The sequence below is a fragment of the Sapajus apella genome, unplaced genomic scaffold (assembly GCF_009761245.1).
Source record: "Sapajus apella isolate SASKATOON/1434 unplaced genomic scaffold, GSC_monkey_1.0 scaffold11, whole genome shotgun sequence".
NCBI lineage: Eukaryota > Metazoa > Chordata > Mammalia > Primates > Cebidae > Sapajus > Sapajus apella.
In genome coordinates this window covers 29,088,928-29,104,951 of record NW_022436951.1, presented here as the reverse complement: position 1 = coordinate 29,104,951, position 16,024 = coordinate 29,088,928, and the positions used below count along the sequence as shown (strand labels likewise).

Here is a 16,024-nt window from a genome sequence, read left to right as displayed (position 1 = left end):
TACATCACCTAATTTTATTTTCATAGCTATACATATAAGAAATTATGCCAGAAAAACAAAAAGGTCAAGCTGAAAAAACTGTTGGTTCCATAGCAATGAGACCTAATGGATATGAGAATGTTTAGAGGACAGCCAATCAAAATCCCAAAATATAAAACCCCAAACACCATATTTCCAAATGTAGAAATTCTAAAAAATCAAAATTTCTAGCCTAAGCCCTTTAAAATCGCAATCCTGAAAGACCAAAATTTCAGAAGTATAATTCTGGAAAAATAACTTTTAAAGTTCTTTAAAAGATATTTGTTTACATTCTTAAAGGTGACTTGCTGGAGAAACATGTAAAAACATGACAGAGCACTTCATAGGCCACTATACACAATAAAATAACATGCATATTTTTGCAAGGATAAATACTGTGTATATAAACAACTATGTGGAAATCCATTCCCCACATGCACATATATAGACCACAATACTGGTGATCAAACTGCTACACCTTTGCACATGTGAATTATTATCCTACGATGTGCATAATTGTTTTTAAACTAGTAATTTAGTTAGCTTCTTCAGGCAATTGTAGCTTTAGTTCATTAAAAGCTCCTGATATGTCATCAGCTAAAAGGAGTGTCAACGCAGGCAAATGGCACACTTTTAAATGGAAGTTTTCATGTTGCCATATTGTATGGCTAATCCCCACTGGAATTTTTTTGCCAAATTCACTAGGCTGAATGGAAAAAAAGAAATTTTATTGATAATACCTCGAAATTCACTTTTGGAATCCTTGATTGTACCTGATTCCAAATGTATCATGGCCTGGAAATTCCATTGAAATACATTTTCTTCTACATGAAAACAATAACAAATTGATCTTTCCACCTAAAATGATGCAACTATTCTGTGATTGTGATTTTTTGGAATTTAGACATTAGGAATTTTAGACTTTAGAAATTTAGACTTCAGGAATTTGACCTTTAGGGATTTCAAGATTTGGAAATATGGCATTGGGGATTGTCTTTAGAGATTATGATCCAAACCCCTCCGAGAGAATTTAAATGTCAATCTAGGAAAGATAGCTAATTAAAGACCATTTAAGAAAGAGGAAAACTTCGAACATAAATAAAAGCAGAATCGTTGAGTACTATTGGCATAGGCCATCACCTTCCAGAGCTGCTAAACCCTGGAGCCTATGTTCATAGAGAGGGAAACATAGAATACACACAGTGAAATTGAATTTGCTAATCTAAACTCACTCCACCATATGAAACATGTTACTATGCAGAACTCTGATGTTATAGGTTAAACTGTGTTCCCAAAAAGATGGTGAAGTTGTAACCCTAGTACCTGTAAAAGAATCTTACTGCAAATAGTCTTTGCAGATGTTGAAATTAATATGAGGCCATTAGAGTGGACCCTAATCCAATATGACCAGTGTCATTATAGAAAAGGGGAAATTTGGACACAGGGATAGACAAAATGTAAAGAGCCAGAAGCTAAGGGAGAAGAACAGAATATTCCACACTACCTCTAGAAAAAACAAAAAAACAACAAAACCTCTATTGGCACCTCAATTTCCATAATCATAAAACAATAAATTTCTTTTGAAGCCACCCTGTCTGTGATGCTATGCTGCAGCAGCCCCAGGAACTAATATATCCAAGATAAAAAATTGGGAAGTAGCAGCTGAAAATGTTTTTTAGCCACAAGTAGCAGAACATCTGAATGCTAATTGTTTATATTTCTTTTGCTCACTTAAAAATGTTTTAGAGGCCAGCAGCAACTCAATGTGCAACAACTCACTGAAGAAATCAATATTCAAGACACTACTATCATTAAACTCTACCATTCTCAGTGTTGAGACAGTCACCTGCCTCATGGTGAGAAAGACATGCTGTCAATCAGGCTATCATGCAAGATGAGAGGATATCACAATAAACCACATTAGTCTCTTTTATCTAGAAAATAGTAGAATGCATATTATGACTCATTGCCTATAGCTCTGTCATATTGTTTCACTACCTGCTAAGGAGAGCGAGAAAGCAATTATTTAGGTATTTTAGTCTCAAGTAGAGCCTGACCAAAGATAACTTGCTGGGGAATAGAATTTGGATAACAAGCCTCAATGTCTGCCAAATGCCCTTATGCAGGGGTTATATATTTTGAGTGTTAATGTTAGGTCATTCACAGAGCACTCAGAGCTTAAGCCATCATTTTTGGGCACAGCAACATCCAGAATCCAGTGACAAAAAAACGTTGAGCCCAGATTGGCACACCCCATGAGGTAGACAGTGGCCATCAACCATCAACCACTTGAGTTTTTCAGATTCCTCCTTTGCTTTCTCACACATCTGCACTTCCCTGGGAAATTCTGTTTTGCATGGCTATCTATAAGTGACATAAGAAAGGAATCTGGTTAACAATTAGTAATTTGTTATTCAGATGCTTCTTATATGAAAAGCCTAACTCCATGTGTTTTCTCTGTAAGGTGAGGAAGAGTAAGAATTTATTAATATTTGCCAGGTGGTAGAAATAAAAATATCATCCACCAAGATATTTCCTTGCCAAATAAAGCATTGTATTTATTATTCATGGATATAATATTAAAATATATTATTCATCCAGCATGTTTTTAATTTGTATATTTAACTTTACCTATTTGCAGATATTTTTACATTTAACTTTACTTAATGAGAGGTAGTTGTTACAAATATATGTAACACTAGAGAATTTTTATCAAGTATCTACAGTAGTTCTTATATTGGTGGTTAATTAATTCTTCCATTAGTTTACTAAAATAACAATATTCCTTAATTCTCACTTTATGAAGAGCTAAGTATTTTATGATATACATATTCAATAATATACATATTCAATAATAAAGTATGATTTAATTAAATAACAAGACTTACTTCCTGATTGATATTTTGCAAATGGATAGAGAAGATAATCTAGAATGCAAAAAATTAAGAAAATGCAAGACCAGGTTTTAATTCATTTTTATAATTTTTAAATAAACAAGAAAATATGTACAGATTAACAGAAAATATGTATACAAAATACCCTCAATGTAGTCAAGTTATATTGTTATGTCTAAAACATCACATTGAGGATATCACAATATTGTGATATTACTTGACTATAACTTGAGTTGATTGAGGTGTAGTCTCTAAACCAAATACTCACAGAGCTCCTCTCACCTCTCCTGGTTGATGCCAGCTAAAATAGAATGCTATAGTATTACTTAAAAATTGCTTTCCGATGTTGGTTAGAGAATTGTAAGGCAAAATCAGGTTAAACATATAGATGTGTTTCTTCTGTCTCACATAAAAATCAATCTATTTTAGCTAGTCCACAGCCATTGTGGTAGCTCCAGGACCACATATATTTTTGCTCTGTGATCACAGCCATTGTGGTAGCTCCAGGACCACACATATTTTTGCTCTGTGATTAGCAGCACGTAGCTCCAGGCCCATCCAGCTTGCTCATGTCCCTAGAAGCAGGAGGGAGAAGAGGGCAAGGAAAACAGGTGCACCTCTCAACAGAGCCAGCCAGTTTTAAAGAGAGTTTGAAAAATCTTCTCTAAAATTCCCATGCAATGCCTTTCGCTTACATCTTACCAGGCACTGCTAGTTGCAAATAGCTTAGAAAATGGTCTTTAAGTTTTGTAAAATGGTGTTCTGAATAAATTTAGGGCTCTATTACTAAAAAATAATGAAAAATAAGTATAGGGATCACATTATTCTTACTACTAGAAAAGGGAAGCAGAGTAGATGTGTATTTATACACACAGTATATTTTTGTTAGAATGTACAGTTTTCTTGGAACAGTAGTTTTGTTGAAATCTTCAGGGGCAATGTAGAGAAAAGAAAATTAGTCTATGATATATGCTTGGAAGTAGTTAAAACAAGTGTAGTATTTAAGACCATCAGATATGATTGTGCGGATATGAGGGACTAAGAAAACTGACATTGGTTCATATTATGGAACTTCATAATGGAGATTCCAGAAAGCAAGATTACTGTGGAAATATATCGAAGGTGGTTATGTTTGTTTGATCATAAGGTAGGTAAGTAGACCAGATGTCTATTTCAACTCCTTATATTTATTATTTTATTACACATTATATAACACAAGATTCATGTGTGGTTTAAGTAGGAAGGCAATTGGGTGATCAATGAGTCTTCTTATACAAATATATCAGTAAATGTTTACTGAATTTAAAAAATAACCTCTTATAGTACTTTATAGAATAATTCATTTTACATGGAAATGGGGGAAGGAATGTAATAGTGGCCGGTGAAATTACATTGAAAGTGAGAGACATTATTATAATAACTTGATTTCTAGTTTTTATACAAACACCTTAACCTCTGATTTAAATATTTTTATTTTATTACAATACTGTACATCATATGAAAAATTACTACTATTTAATATTTATAAGTTTTATTTGCATTGCTTTGGTGTTTATTTTTCAGAAAACAGATACCCATATAAAGTGCTGCTGAAGTTTACATTATTTGTTGAGACACAAATTCAGTCAGTAAGCATGTTTTGTGCATTTAGCAATTTTTCAAGGTCCTGCATCAATGCAGTAAAACGTGTCCATCCCATATGTGATCATCTTTACTAGAATATTCATGATTATTCTAAAAGCAGGCGCTATCTATAAAATTGCCTCATTGTAGACTTACCAAAATTCACAGTATACCTTCTACAATAACAAATAATATCCTAATGATTTCAAAATATATACTTTTCTGGAAATAAGAACACATATCATTATGAATAATTTAAATAACTTTAAATACGTCAACAACTTTTGAAAACATCAAATGTACCTCTGAAAAGCAAAAATAAATTGAACTGAGACCAACCTCACCCTGATACCATAACCTGGCAGAGACTCAACTAAAAAAGAAATTTTCAGGCCAATATCCATGATGAACATCAATGCAAAAATCTTAAATAAAATACTAGCAAACTGAATACAACATCCAAAAGCTTATCCATTATGATCAAGTAGGCTTCATCCCAGGGATGCAAGGCTGGTTCAACATACACAAATCTATAAACGTAATCTGTCACATAAACAGAGCCAAAGACAAAAACCACATGATTATCTAAATAGATGCAGAGAAGGCCTTCGACAAAATTCAGCAGCCCTTTATGCTAAAATCTCTTAATAAACTAGGTATCAATGAAACATATCTCAGAATAATAAAAGCCATTTATGACAAACCCACAGCCAATATCATACTGAATGGGCAAAAACTGGAAGCATTCCCTTTGAAAACCGGCACTAGACAAGGGTGCTCTCTCTCAACATTCCCATTCAATATAGTATGGGAATTTCTAGCCTGAACAATCAGGCAAGAAAAAGAAATAAAAGGTATTCAAATAGAAAGAGAGGACATCAAATTGTCCCCGTTTGCAGATGACACGATTGTATATTTAGAAAACCCCATCAGCTCAGCCTCAAATCTCCTTGAACTGATAAGCAACTTCATCAAGGTCTCAGGATACAAAATCAGTGTGCAAAAATCACAAGCATTTCTGTACGCCAATAACAGACAAACAGAAAGCCAAATCATGGGTGAACTCCCATTCGCAATTGTTACAAAGAGAATAAAATACCTAGAAATACAACAAACAAAGATGTAAAGGACCTCTGTAAGGAGAACTACAAACCACTGCTCAAGGCTATAAGAGAGGACACAAACAGATGGAAAAACATTCCATGCTCATGGTTAGGAAGAATCAATATCATGAAATTGACCATATTGCCCAAAGTAATTTACAGATTCAATGCTATCCCCATCAAGCTACCACTGACCTTCTTCACAGAACTGGAAAAAACCATGTAAATCTTCAGAGGGAACCAAAAAAAGAGCCCACATAGCCAAGACAATCCTATGCAAAAAGAACAAAGCTTGAGGCATCATGCTACCTGGCTTCAAACTATGCCACAAGGCTACAGTAATCAAGACAGAGACATAGACCAATAGAACAGAACACAGGCCTTAGAGGTAATAGCACACACCTACAACCATCTGATCTTTGATAAACCTGACAAAAACAAGCAATAGGCAAAGGATTTCCTGTTTAATACATGGTGTTGGGAAAACTTGCTAGCCATATGCAGAAAGCAGAAACTGGACCCCTTCCTTATACCTTATACAAAAATTAACTCCAGATAGATTAAAGATTTAAACATAAGACCTACCGCCATAAAAACCCTATAAGGAAACACAGGCAATATCATTCTGGACATAGACATGGGCAATGACTTCTTGACTAAAATGCTAAAAGCAATGGCAACAAAAGCCAAAATAGACAAATGGGATATAACTAAACTTAAGAGCATCTGCACAGCAAAAGAAACAATCATTAGAGTGAACCTGCAACCAACAGAAGGGGAAAAAATTTTTTGCAAGCTACTCATCTGACAAAGGGCTAACATCCATAATCTACAAATAACTAAAAAGTGAGCAAAACTACGAACAAACACTTTTCAGAAGAAGACATTTATGCAGCCAACAAACATATGAAAAAATGCTCATCATCACTGGTCATTAGAGAAATGCAAATTGAAACCACATTGAGATACCATCTCCTGCCAGTTAGAATGGCGATCATTAAAAAATCTGGAGACAGCAGATGGTGGAGAGGATGTGGAGAAATAGGAACTCTTTTACACTGTTGGTGTGAGTGTAAATTAGTGCAACTATTGTGGAAGACAGTGTGGTGATTCCTCAAGGATCTAAAAATAGAAATACCATTCGACCCAGCAATCCCATTACTGGGTATATACCCAAAGGATTATAAATCATTCTATAATAAAGACACATGCACATGTATGTTCATTGTGTCACTGTTTACAATAGCAAGGACTTGAAACCAACCCAAATGCCCATCAATGATAGACTGGATAAAGAAAATGAGGCACATATATACCATGGAATAATATGCAACCATAAAAAAGGATGAGTTCATGTCGTTTGCAGGGACACGGATGAAGCTGGTAACCATAATTCTCAGCAAACTGACACAAGAACAGAAAACCAAATGCCACATGTTCTCATTCATAAGTGGGTGTTGCACAAGGAGAACACATGGACACAGGGAGAAACATCACACCTTGGGGTCTGTTGGTGGTTGGAGAGCTAGGGAAGGGATAGCAGGGAGTGGAGAGACTGGGGAGGGCTAACATTAGGAGAAATGCCTAATGTAGGCGGCGGGGGAATGGGTGCAGCAAACCACCATGGCATGTATATACCTATGTAACAATCTTGCAAGATCTGCACATGTACCCCAGAACTTAAAGTAATATAAATTTTAAAAAAAGAGGGAGTATTTCAGTGTCACAAAGACCCGTGAATTTTTCTGTCAAAACACAACAAAAACAAATGCAATTTTTTAAATAAAAAAAAATAAAACTCTTCTAAAAAAATAAAAATAAATTGAACTAATTTTTTTTTACAAAGTTAGATTTTATAATGTAAAATTTGATACATATTAATGGTAAGAAGCATATATGATAGTGGTTTGGAAATAGTCTATTTCACCTCTATGTTTGTTAGGAGACTGTATTTAATGATGACTTTACTAGTTCTACTATGGATTCCTCCCCAAGAAATTGAAATAAAGAAAATGTTAACAATGCCTTCTTTTCCATACAATTGAACATGCTTTTGATTTTCGTATTTCCAGTAGTTACTTTTTTATAATCATTCCCCAATGTACTACATTTTATTGTTATTTCCTTTGCTCTACCTTACTTCTTTCATTGGAATTTTATTGTTTGCTTGTTTTTGAACCTACGGAGTCACACATAAAGAGTTATATGTTTTATTGAATTTATGTTTGGAGTGGCTAAGAGACTATCAGCAATTCTAAAGAAATAATCATTTGGAGAATATAATGATATATTAGTTTTGCATAAAAAAGAAGAAAATTCAGGCTACCCTACCATTCCCACTATCATGCATATTAAAGAAAAATTTGCTTTATAAGTTTTCAAAGGAAAATGACTGTTTACTTGAGCCACAAAATCTAAGAAAAAGAAATATTGGTCCCAAGTTAAAACTGAGTCAACAATATAATATAAAAAGCTACTTTCTCATGAAATTCACATTTTAAAAAATATTCCTCTGTCTCCAGGATTTTGTCTAATCATGTCCCCTGCGGACACAGTGATATATAATGTGACTCCTTTACAGCCTGGATACAATAACCAGTTTTCTTCCTTATTCTCTGCCATCAATACTAAAAGGAAATGCAACTTGTGGTTCTAATGTATTCCCCATTTATTTTTAAGTAGAAAAAAAATGTTAAAATATGTCAATCAACTCTGATCACAATGTGCCTTGTTTTCCTTATCCTAAATTATACAGGAGTTTTTCTTTTTCATAAACTTTATTAAAAAGATAAATGTTATTCTATACTGAAAAATGGAATCATAGTAATGATTTAGAATACTACAAGAATCCAAGAAACATTTGACAATAAGGTAGTATCAAATTTTTTTCTGAATCTAATGGAAATGTTTTTAAACATCAAAAACTTCCAGTCTACTGTGTACCCTGCAAAAGGACCCTCAGTGAGAAAATACATCTCTAAAGCATAAATGTCATATAAAACCAGTTAAGATTACAACCTCAAGTTATTCATACTTGAAACACAGTTTTAACAACGTATAACTTCAGAGACATCTGTGAGTAAATTAGCATATAATTCCAAAAGAATAGATGTTATATGCCCATTAAAATTATCCTAAGGAATTATTATGTTCAAAGATGAAAATACACATCATTGTCCTTAGATATGACAAGAATAATAATTCTAAATTAACTGATTTTATTTGTCAATTTTCACAATGCAGTAAAGGACTGTCTGGGACTGGGTAATTTATAAAGGAAAGAGGTTTAACTGAGTCACAGTTCTGCGTAGTTGAGGAGGCCTCAGGAAACTTATGGTGGAAGGTGAAGAGGAAGCAAGGGACCTTCTTCACAAGGCAGCAAAAAGGAGAATTGAATGCAGGAGGAACTGCCACACATTTATAAAACCATCAGATCTCATGAGAATTCACTCATCATGATAAGAACAGCATAGAGGAAACCACCCCCATGATTCAATTACCTCCACCTGGTCTCTCTCTTGACACATGGGGGCTATGGGGATTAAAATTCAAGATGAGATTTTGGGTGTGGACACAGCCAAACCATATCATGATTCAAAACCTTTTAAATAATTAAAAAATTCAAACCCAGGCTCAATGGTAATAGCAGAGATATTTCAGATTTTGGATAATATGGTTTATATCACGCTCTGAACCAAAGTGATAAAGACAAGAGTATTCTAATCTAGGACAGCTGTCAAAGACACCCAGCTTAAAATCTAAATTCTCTCCATTTTCCATTTTTTCAAGGGTAATGCCTGTATTGTGATTATTTTTTACTAAATTCAAGAATTTCTTGTAACTGTTCATTTTCTATTAGTTTTGCTTATTTACCATTTTATTCTACACCAATAAAGGAGTCTATCCAAAGAAAGCTAAAATTGATAGTTATTGATATAATATAATGTAACATTTGTTATTGATAAGTTGAAAATCGGCCTTCCTGGGTTCTTCTTCCACAGGAGTTCATTGTACCTCCTTTTTCATTTCTGTGTAATTGTTCTTTGTTCCAATTACATTAGAGCCTTCATAGAGACAGTTGTAATGGGCTGAATTGTGTCCCTCTAAAATTTATATCTTGAAGTCCCAATGACAGCACCTAAAAATATGATTGCTTTAGGAGGTGAGGTCTTCAAAGAGGCCATCACTATAAAATAATATTATTACGGTGGTCCTTAATCCAATATGGCAGGTGTCCTTAGAAGAAGAGGAAATTAGGACACAGACAAACACAGAGGGAAAACAGTGTGACGATACAATGAAAAGATTGTCATCTATAAGTGAAGGGGAGGGGCCTCAAAGGCAATGACCTTGCACATATCTTAAGCTTGGACACCTAGCCTCCAAAACTATTAGGAAAATAATTTCTGTCATTTAATCTGCTCAGTTTACGGTATTTTATTATGACAGGCCAAGTAAACAAATACAACACATTGTGTGCTTCATACTTTAAATATTAACCAAAAAATCTGAGTCTATAAAACTCTATCAATATCCATATATATATCATTTTAGTATAACTCATATTTAATAAAATATTAGAAACCTTATGTGTACTTAATGTATTTACTTATTTTCTTATCCAATTCCAGACATATTTCTAATGTAAGATAAGATGTGCATACACTATATATTATATGATATATAATACCTTTATACAGTCTATGACAGCACCTGTAATCAATCACGTTACTATATCTACCTAGAAACCTATACATAGTCACACTAAATGGGATTAAAGAATATTAATCCTCATCAATATAAGTGTTCAGTGAGAGTCATAAAATCTTCTGGGTTTTCAAAGCTTTGGGAGGATTCTCAAAATTCAGATTGTTAACCTGACTGTGGGAAAAACACTGTTAGGAATCTGGTGTCAGTTAGCATCTTCCTGAATAAGAAATATTCAAGGTTTAAATCATATCTGTCATCAGTAACATGACATTCTCTGCACTGTGCTATCATCCATTTGTCATTACACCATGGTGCCTTGCTCATCACCAACTCTTGATCTTTCTTAAAACCAATATTGGACAGAGTTTTTGTTGAATAAAATAGAATGTACTAATTTTACAGAATCCTTGTGTTAAATTTACCAAAATTGAGGCTATAAATAACCACATAGTTGTAATGCAAGATTTGTGATCCACACTTTTCTTTGGAAGATGAATATCTGGTAAGAGGTGGTTTCTGTCATAGTGTGGCAACTGGAAATTCCTGGTCAACTTAGTGTCTTTAGTGTAAGATTTCTAAAGGTATGTACTAGTAGCAAAGTTGTTTCATAAATTTCTAAACTACATAATCAGCAAGTTTGTAAAAATGAACCCATCAGAAATTTTTGCATCACCATTTCATTAGTGATTATATCACCATTTCGTTAGTCACTAGAGTTGTAAATGTCACTTATCAAGACATAACACTGTAGTTATTTTTTTTTCCTACGAGCTTCCATATAGATCTACCCAATGCTAAAACTCAGGCTTATTTCTGTCCTGCAGAAGTATATTTTTTTGTAAGACAGAAATAAAGAGATAATGAAGTGGGGAGAGGGAAGCTGTTGCACAATATTCTGTAACTTGAGAGATAAGGAAATTGCAAGTTTGAGTGTTATCTCAAAATACATTGCTCTGTCTCCCAAAATAAAATCTAAGAACACACTACTAAACATTCTTATTGAGACACAGAAACCATTATTATTAGCTAGTCATCCCACGTCCATTTCTATGTGGATTACATATACTACATTTGATTACTCTTCATATAATATTTTGTGAACCTACACAAGAGAAAACTATCTACAGATAAACTTTGATAAACAATTAATTGTAAGGTGCATCATAATTTCAGGTATGTTAAAATATAAAAGATAAGCATCTGATTTTAATTACTTAATAGAAAAAAATCACGCTTTTATGACAAACATGGTTTGGGACATATCTAATAAATGAATCTGACAGAAAATCCAATTTTATTCTTGTAACTTGACTCAGAAATTAATCTTATTTCAGACCTCTAAGGTCTTTTTCATTCCATAGGAGAAGTCAAGAACTATATCCCTCAATCTTCTCTCTTCATAGTGCCCCAGGTTGGAGTTTGCCAGTGAGAATTACTGACAGGGGCTATACACAGGAGAAAGAGAAATGTACACTGTGTCGAGAAAAGATCAGCAAAGGACAGAAGGGTTGTCATTGGTCATCAGATTTAGCATAAGAAACAATAAAATAGGTGGGCCTATGCAATACGCTTAATCAATAAATTATATTAAGTATAAAATATAAGGCACACAATATAGCCTATAATATAAAATAATATATGTAAACTGAAAATAACTGCTTATGCAAACTAACTCCATTTGGAAAAAGCAAGTGGTGCAGAAAAGTAAAATTAAACTTCTATTTTATACTACATAAAAATAAGTACGTCCCAATCTTTGTACAACATTTAGTATGTTTTCAGTGCGGAGGCTATTTGCATTTTATATGACAAATTATTAATTTCTCTTGTAAATAAGGGGAATCTATAAGCTAAGGGGAAAATATCCAAAATCTGATATAAAAATGAGCCTAAAAAATAGGTGGAGAGAATTCAGAGAAAGAGATACGAAGGGCTCGAATTACTCCAAAATATTTTAAAACTCATTCATAAAAAGATATATCATTTCTTAAAAAAAGAAAAATAACATTGTTTCCCTTTTTCTTTTTAAGACAACCCAGAAGAATCTGTTAAAAAAAATCAACATTCTATTGAAAGACACCAACGATCTTTTGCTCGTGTTAAAGTCATTCATGATTTCTTCTGACACAAGGAACAATCTCTAGAAAGAGTCACCAAGTTTTTTCTCTAAAGGTGCAGAGAGTAAAGATTTCAGGATTTTCCAGCCATCCAATCTCTGTGGCAACTACACAGCTGTGCTGTCATAGTGTGAAAGAAGCTGTGGACAATACAGACATAAAAGAGCATGGCTGTTTTCTAATAAAATGTCATTTACCAAAAAACAAGCGGCAGGTGAGATTTAGCCCAGGAGCCATACTTTGTTGACTCGGATCTATAGCATTTTCCTATAACACATTACTAAACGACATGTTAAAGTTATGCCTACACTGGGCCACCAAGTACCTTCATATGGTACATTTAAATATTCATGACACCCTTTTGAAATCACTCACCAGAATTCTGCATATCTCTGTTTAAAGCATTAAAGAAATATCAGTGACCACATTGAATGTGTAAGTAAACAATTTCAGTCATATAATCAAACTTATAATATCATTGGAATTACATAAAAATAGGCACCATTGAGTTCCAATTAAATTAACTAATCTTGTCCTATTCTTAGAATTTTATTCTATTTAATTAGTTATGACCAAATATCATACATTTTACTTGTTATTCTTCAACCTTTTGTAACATCCCTTCATTCTACAGCCTAACTTACTTCCTTTTAACTTTCTAAATTTTCAATTATGTTTCAAATATTATATTTTGTTTATATTTTTTAATGAAAGAAGCCTAATTTGACTCTTACTTTTTACTGGGGAAATGCTACTTCCTATAGGCTGAATCAAAAGTCTACCTCTCAGACAGAATTTTTGTAACATAGACCTGTTGAGAAAGAGTACTCTTTGAGAGAGAATGGCTTTCAGATTCGTTGGCATTCTGCAAATGGTTCAGGAACTGAGGCTACCAGATGAAGAGTATGTGAATAATGGACATTTCAGTGGTCTGAAAATCCAATGAATTAAAGTTTTAAGTGATAAAGCAGAGACTCATTGAGCTTGACCCACACTAAACCAGGGAAATGTGCTTTTTAATATGTATATTCAGATCCAAAGTTCTTTAATGCATATTTTAAACTATTTTTCACAATAATCCTGTGAGTTAGTCAAAGCAGCATTATTTTTCTATTTTAAAAATATCATATTCATATTTCAGAACTTGAAAGGCTAGCAAGCAGCAAAGCTGAAATATAAACACACACATTCTGCGAAACTTCACTGATGGTGTTATGATTTGAGCCCACCACAATTCTTATCTGCTTCTTTACTGGCCTGGAGAAATTTTAGAACATTTTCAGAGTTATCTAATTGATATTAAAAGAATCTTTAATATTTTTACAGAATATTATATCTCATGTTAACTTTCAGGCTAGGGCTATCTCTATAAAGTTGGAAGAAATGAAGGCAGCTCATTTGTTCACTCAGCTTCCAAAGCAATATCCATGAACTTAAAAGATATCATCTGAGCAACTATATCTACTTGAAGTAAAATAATCTTTGCACATAGAGTCAGCTCCCGGATATAACATATAAGTTAAATAACATGTGTAATTCTTCATTAAAAAAAGACTATATAGCTTCTAACAAAAACTCCTATAAAGATATGGAAAATTAAGCTTACAAAAATAAAATGAACAATTAGTAATCCATCCCCCAAAAATCAAACTTTAATAAAAATAAGATAATACTACATAACGTAAAAAGTCAAAAAATGGTAAGTCAAACAGAATACATACATAAAAATCATGAAAACAAACAAAATGCCAGCTTTATATTTTTAAATATCGAATATAATTTTATAAGGTCATGCCATACATATTTGTTTAGTGAATAAATAAAATAAGAGATAGCTGTCATTTCATGTTAACTGGAGGTTATAACGCAAAGAAGTATGAATTTTTGAAGAAAATGAGAGGGAAGGAAAAAAGGAAGGAAAGAGGGAAGGAAGGAAGAAAGGAAGAAAGGGGGGAGGAGGAAGGGGGAGGGAGGGGGGAGGGAGGAAGGAAGGAAAGGAGGAAGAGAGAGAGGACAGGAAGGAGGGAAGGAAGAGAGGGAGGGAGACAAGGGAGAGAGGGAGGGAGGGGAGCAAAAGAGGGAGGGAGGGAGGAAGGGAGGGAAGGAAGGAAGGAAGGAAGGAAGGAAGGAAGGAAGGAAGGAAGGAGGGAAGGAAGGAAGGAAAGAAGAAAAACATTTCTAAAAAAATTTTGTAAGGGATACAACACAATGCCCAAAAGGAAAGGCAGCCTTAATTTCTTAGGCTTTTTATGTTTTTATACAGTTCACTCTTGAACAATACAGGTTTGAACTCCATGGGTCCACTTATAAGTGGATTGTTTTCAATAAATATATTGGAAAATTTTTGAAGATTTGCAGCAGTTAGACAAAACTCACAGATGAAGCATGAAGCCAAGGAATATCAGAAAAAGAAAGTTAGGAATCTCATAAATGTATAAAATATAGGTAGATATTAGTCTATTTTATAAAAAGATCTATAACAAGTTAAAATTAACAAAATTTACATACACAAACACTTATAGACTGTACATGGCACTATTCACAGTCAAGAGAAACATAAACAAGCATGAAAATGCAGTATTAGGTCCGGTGCGGGTGACTCACACCTGTAATTCCAGAATTTTGGGAAGCTGAGGTGGGCGGATCACGTGAGGTCTGGAGTTTCAGACCAGTCTCGCAACATGGTGAAACCATTTATCTACTAAAAATAGAAAACAGTTAGCCAGGCATGGTGGCACATGCTTGTAATCCCAGATACTCGGGAGGCTGAGGCAGAAGAACTGCTTGAACCCTGGAGGCTGAGGTTGCAGTGAGCCGAGATAGAGCCACTGTGCTGCATGCAGCCTGGGTGACAGAGCCAGTCTCCCTCCCCCCAGCAAAAAAAATAAGGTAGTATTAAATCTTAAGTGCATATAGTTAACTGCAGTCCACACTTTGTAAATTTATAGCCACCTCCTGTTGTTATTGCAGTAACCTGGAGTATTGCAAGTATGCCCTTAAATTGTTGTGTAAGCGAATCATCCCTCCAGTAAACTGCATAAGCAGTAAAAAGTGATCCCTCTTGGTTCTCGTGTATTTTTCATCATGTTTTGTGCAATGCTGTGAACCTTAAATAACACCATGGAATTCATACAAAGTGCCACTAGTGACACTGGAAGTGCATCCAGCCAGGAGCGACAAGTCATGACATTGCAAGAAGTTCTGAAACTGCACTTGCCCACGATTTCAAGAAAAATGTAAAACAAAAAAGAAAACTTGTGAAGGTCTTGCTGCAGCTATGCCAGCAGGACATAAACCATGCACTTTTTGTGAAATACCCTTTTATCTCATATTGAAAATGCAGCTTTCTACTGGGTGCAGGATTGTTATAAGACAGGCATACCTATAGACTCCAATATAATTCAAGAAAATGTTAAGTCAATGAAGAAATGGGGATAAAGGCAGCAAACCACATTGCCATGCATGTACCTATCAACAATCCTGCATGTTCTTTGTACCCCAGAACCTAAAGTGCATATATATATATATATATATATATATATACATACATATATATATA

At 34.0% G+C, this 16,024-nt stretch overlaps 1 long non-coding RNA gene across 1 annotated transcript in view; it reads left to right on the top strand.

The window, feature by feature from the left end:
- Window positions 1–7,016: 7,016 nt before the first annotated feature.
- Window positions 7,017–16,024, top strand: part of LOC116552181 — a 12,650-nt gene continuing 3,642 nt past the window's right edge. Inside the window, exon 1 of the long non-coding RNA XR_004269263.1 lies at window positions 7,017–7,151. This is a non-coding gene — a long non-coding RNA (uncharacterized LOC116552181). The remainder of the gene's footprint in view (window positions 7,152–16,024) is intronic.